The sequence below is a fragment of the Lycorma delicatula genome, chromosome 1 (assembly GCF_047948215.1).
Source record: "Lycorma delicatula isolate Av1 chromosome 1, ASM4794821v1, whole genome shotgun sequence".
Classification (NCBI taxonomy): Eukaryota; Metazoa; Arthropoda; class Insecta; order Hemiptera; family Fulgoridae; genus Lycorma; species Lycorma delicatula.
This window is the reverse complement of record NC_134455.1, coordinates 234,127,763-234,133,765: the sequence shown is the minus strand read 5'-3', so window position 1 is coordinate 234,133,765 and position 6,003 is coordinate 234,127,763.

Genomic DNA, 6,003 nt, shown 5'->3' with positions numbered 1-6,003 from the left:
ACCAGTTTGTAATAAGTGTTGAAAAATGAGCCCACCATTTTCAGCACATTTCTTGGCACACCTCTGTACTGCTTTTGTTGCTCTTTTTAATTCTTCAGGGTTGTCCTTAAGTTCCTCAGCTGCATCCATAATGCAGACAATTAACTCCTCACAATAATGTATTTTTGTTGTATATGCAATATTTTTTATCCATCCCCAGACACAGATATCTAAATGTGTTAGATCAAGTGATCTTGGTTGCCAGGATTGTAACCTCCATGACTGATCTATTTCTCAGGTAATTGATTTAAGTGAGTGGAAATGGCACAAGAGAAGTGGGAAGGTACACCATCATGCCGGAAGTATAGTTTGTGTCTCAGCTCCAGAGGAACGTGATCAAACAGCTATGGCAATTGTGAAGAATGTGCAACTAGACCTCAGCTTTTAAGCAGTCTGATAATGTGAACAGTCCAAACAGCTGATTGTGAAGAAGGCTGCACCATACATTGATGCTAAATTGGTGTTAAAAGTTGCCTTCCACAATTTCATGATGATTTACTTCTGCCTATGTATACTCATTGTGTAAGTTGTTGACACCATCTTGAATGAAATTTGCCTCGTCAGTAAACAAAACATACTTGTAGAGTTTTCAATTTGAAGCGGACCATCTCCTGGATGTAGATGTTGGCTGTTTATGTTAAGGATAAAACTTGTTCTGCTTAAATGTCCTCCAAACCATCGAATGCAAAACTCTGATCCACTTAGAAAGACATTGTGTATTCGAACGCTTGCCTTAATGCACCTTTCAGTATTCAAAACACATGCCACTGGTTCAATAATATTTCCAGATAATACTGTGATTAATAATTAATTAGTAATTAATAATTACTGTGATTAATTATATTTTTATTGTAGTAGAATTAGATACATTTTATAGTATTCAACTATTCACAGTTTAAATTACATTTTATAATATGATTGAAGTCCTTTTATATAAATTTATTTTAACATTTTATAAGTAAATTATTTTAATATATTTTAAGAACTTATTAGTTTTACATCTTAACTAAATTGTTTGCTATATAATATTTTATATTAGACTAAAAAAGCTTTTAATAATTACATAAAAAGAAGTATATATTAACAATAGATATAATATGTATTTCTTATTATAAAACAACTGTAGAACTAGATTAACATATATAATACAGGGTGTCCCATATAAACCGCAACCCAACCTTATATTTGTAGGTATTGAAATAATAAAAAGGCATGTGTAAATGTAAATGTAATTTTTATTATTACCATCCATTACCTTACATTTAGAGTAAATGTTGGAAGTGGCCGCCATCTTCTTGAATACAAGCTTCAATTCTTTTTACAGCGTTTCTTGCAAAGTTTTTAAAGTTTGTGGCTGGATATTTAATACAGCTTGTTCAATATTTACTTTCAAGTGTTCATGGTTTGTTGCTGTAGGCTTTTTCTTTGAGGTAACCCCATAGAAAAAAATCCGCCGCAGTCAAATCTGGAGATCTTGGTGGCCACAAGCCTTGACTGATAACACGATTACCAAAGAATTCTCAACGAAATCAGAAGTTGAACCTGCATAGTGCGATGTCGCACCGTCATGTAGCCAGCAGTATCTGTCATCCTCTTCCAAGAGTGCAATGAACTGAAATAAAATATCCTGATATCGTTCTGCATTAATGGTGTACTCGAAAAAAATAGGATCGATTATTTTCTTCCACGTATCGCGCACCACATGCCCAACTTCTGTGGATGTAATTGTTTTTCGTGATAAATGTGGGGATTTTCAGCACTCCAAATTCTACTGTTTTGGCTGTTTACGTAGTCATCCAAATGAAACCGTGCTTCATCTGTGAAAAATAACGAATCCATAACATTAATTCCCTCACGCAGAAATCGACGGAACCATTGACAATATTGTAGCCGTTTTTCTTTGTCGGGCTCAAGAAGTTGATGAACCGTTGGAATGTGATAAGGTCGTAATTGTAATTGTTTGGTCGCCCGATGAACAGTTGATTTAGACAAATTAATTTCAGCAGACAAACGTCTGATCGATTTATTTGGCGAGGCGAGTAATCGGTCTTTGATTTCAGTAACTGTATCTGTATTCAACACTGACGCTGATCTTTTGTGTTCCTTGTTATTAACAGAACTAGTCTCTAAATTTTGCAACTAACCTTAATACTGATGTTTTGTTAGGAGCTGGTTTATCTGGGTACTTATGGTGAAACAAATCTTGCACTGCAACCACTGATTTCTTACTGAAGTACGACTCAACAATGAAAACACATTCATCTAGCGAAAACACCATCTTGTCTCTAGCAATGCACTGAACGTTATGATTGCATTGTTGTTACTATCGGTAGTGTTCTACTGCGTCGCCGCGATGTTCAGATGTTGGACGAGTCCATTTCAGTAACGAGTAGGGGAGTAAGCTTGACTTTTGAAATTTCATGGATGAGTGATTGATGGGTTGCGTTTTATATGGGACACCCTGTATATCTTACGTAAGTAAGGAGAAAGAGTTATAAATGAGAACATGAGAGTGAACTTCATGTATGATGAGTGGACTGTGCTGAACTGCATTAATAACAGCATTGTGTGTGACAGATTGTTTGTAACTGGTACAAAAACCAGGTAGTCAATCTGCGATTCAGTAAATGTATTTCATATTCTACTGCAGCAGTTGTAGCACTGCAATTACACACCCAAAATGAATACCATATCATCATATTCCTCTGTTGTAAATAAGTATGACATTACTTCTATGGCAAACTGGTCATGTTTGAACTAAATTTCACAGAAAACCTTCATTAATAACAGCACCCGATATACTTAATGTACCTTACAGAATGATTTTAACAGTATATGGCGCATTGTTTATCAGCTGTTGTTTTATATTATTGCTAACTTTAAAATAAATTTTCAAATAATTTATTGAATTTCTGTCATTAATAAAATAATTATTATGTAAGTATTTTACAATTGTGAAATTTCCATTTATTTTTAATAGCAGTTTTTAGCAGTAAATTTTGTTTTTACAAATTTTTCACATCACCAAAACAAATTTGTTTTATTTTACATTAAATAAATACTTTTCTGATAAATGTGGTCATGTACTATTTCTAAATAAAATGAGAATTTTTCTAACTTTCCTTGTTTTGTTCAACTTATCCTTACACCATTCTGTTCAGAATTGAATTCTCTAAGTTTTTTTAGAAAATTTTATGTGTTATCCATTTAACAAAGTTATCGTAACACATAAAAACAGGGTTTTTACCCCAATTTATTAATTTTCACCCCAGATTTCTCAAAAACTACTGCAGATATGGTTATGGGACCTACTTTATTCTATTTCTCAGGTCAAACATCATAAGAAATCAGTAATTTTGCCCCTTAATTAGCATCCTAAAAATTTCAGTACGACTTCATTTCATTGATGTAGTTGAAATCCAAGTGAAATTTTTCACTAGCCGTAACTTGCAAACAAAGCATTTTAGGACATATATTTATGTGAAGTCTTTCCATTATTTTCACAAGTAGAATAGATTATGAAAAAAAATCCTTGTGAAACTTTGTGATATATTCTGTATATTAAAGAATGTAGAAGTTACATATAGTCACCATTGTTATATGAAATTAGTTATAATATAAAAATAAAATAAAAATCAACCTTACCAACAATTTATATTATGTCTCTAGTAGCTTTCATTTGACCATCCTCAAGAAAGAAATTTTTTTCCAATTTAAAACTAAAATTAAAATATAAAATTTACGTTTTTTAATTTTAATGTATTAAATTGTAAAAAATTTCTCTCCTGAAGATGATCGAATGACTGAAAGTACTAGAGACATAATGTAAATTGTTGGTAAGGTTGATTATTTTATTTTTATATTATAACTAATGTAGAAGATATGCTGCAATCCGGGCATACACCTTATCTCTTGACTATATTCATCACCTATATCTAATAATTCATCCTTGTAAGATAAGATAATACATTCTCTTAACTCTTTGGAGACCAAGATGTTTAAGATAATTATCTCTGCATTATATATACTGCAGGTATACCAAATTTAACCAACAGTAAAGTTAACAATTTTATAAACAATAAATTGTTTTATTGTGTTGTTTAATAAACAATATCGTTTTAACGATATTGTAAAATGATTGATCGTTTTAACTTCGGAAATTTTTAACCTATTCTGATGATTTTACCCTTAAAACAGCTAAATTTCAGTAAAGTACTGACCACACATAAAATCAATTTTTCATTATTAAATTCATTTTACAAAAGTTAATTATTTAAATAAAAAAAAGTCTATCTGAGCGTAATTTTTAAGTTAAAAATAATTTATTTATATCATCTGATAGTTTTATTTTGTACATAGTTAACCAAATTTCACTTCATTTGATTGGAAATTAAAATAAAAAACCAATTAAAAAAATTTAGTGTTTATTATGCATGTATACTTAAAAGTCAACCAACATGCTATTAAATAAACTATCAAAAGTAATGTGCGTTATATTTATTTTGTGCTACTCATAAATCCTGTAAAATTTCTTTTTGTTCCCAACACTTTACTTTGTACTAATGTATGACTTTTTGTATTACGGTATAATGGAAAATTTTGCTCTTACAACAAAAGTAACATATTTGCAAATATGGTTACTGATACAAATTGCACAGCACTCTTCTTTGCACCTAGAACAGGCTGGTCAATTACCTCAGCATTTCATGATTATTTGTCTCTCCTTAAACCAATCTTCTGCTATTGTATATACAATGGAAACTATAAATTGGTACTTAGGAAGAAGTTTAATGTTATTCAACAGTTTTCCTTGTGTATAACATAATCATTCAAAACCATTCTTGCAAAAGGGTTAAAAGCTAATTTTTTCTACTATTTTAGTGTCCTTCTTTCATCCAAGTAACAGTGCATCATGTCAAATGAATCTATCCCTCCCATATGCTTATTATAATTCATTATCATTCTTGGTTTTATCTGTGCAATATCTCTTGCATATCTTTACCTGTATTTTTTTTTTATTTGTTATATCTTTTATCTCTGAATTGAATGAAAGACATTTGACGAATTGCTTCTGTGATATTTTTTTTGCCTCTAGTCTATATTAACAAAATTACTTTTCATCCAATATACAGCTTCTTCTGACAGTACCAGTTATGAAGGTTTCTTTACTATATAACATTTTTATAAAAGGGATATTAGTAAAAAATTATCTTTAAAAACATGATACCTTTTTCTTACATAATTACAAAATGGTAATAATTTTTCAACTAGTATCCCAAATCCTTATATGTTATTTGTTCTTTGTCATTTTCATCACCCTTGTAGCAAAAAAAAACTCAATATTTGGACCCAAAGTTTTATGCCCCATCGATGATTAGGCATGTATTGCATTAGACTAGTGTGATTCTTTATACCAAAAAGGCTGTCATCAACAGAAAACTGCTAATAAAAAGTGTAATAAGATTTTTCAATAGAATTGAAAAAGATTGTTACAGTGGTCTATCTACTAAAGATTGGAATTTCTGGTAAGGGTCATAACCAGCAGTTATCTGTTGTCTACCATATAAAAGATACTAAGAAAAGACTCAATTTTTTTCCTCTAACTTTGGGAACCAAGGAGTGCTTTGAGAACTTGAATTTGTACACTAGTAGGTTTATATATCAGTACCATATTTACCAAAGCAATGGTGAAAGCCAACATTTCATTGGCAGTCACAGGTACCCATGAAAGATGACTGTGAAGTAAGATGTTAGGTCCTTAACATGCATTTATTTGTTGAGCATACCTGTTGCTTTCTTTCACAAACATATCTAATGAACTATTATCGAAATAGTCCACAGGTTTTGATGGAGGAGGACAATATTTTAGACCACGAATTTCCAAAAATTCAAAATCTTGGTCAAATTGATCCATGTGGATCAAATAAAACGGACAATTGATTGTGGTTAAACCTTCCAATTTAT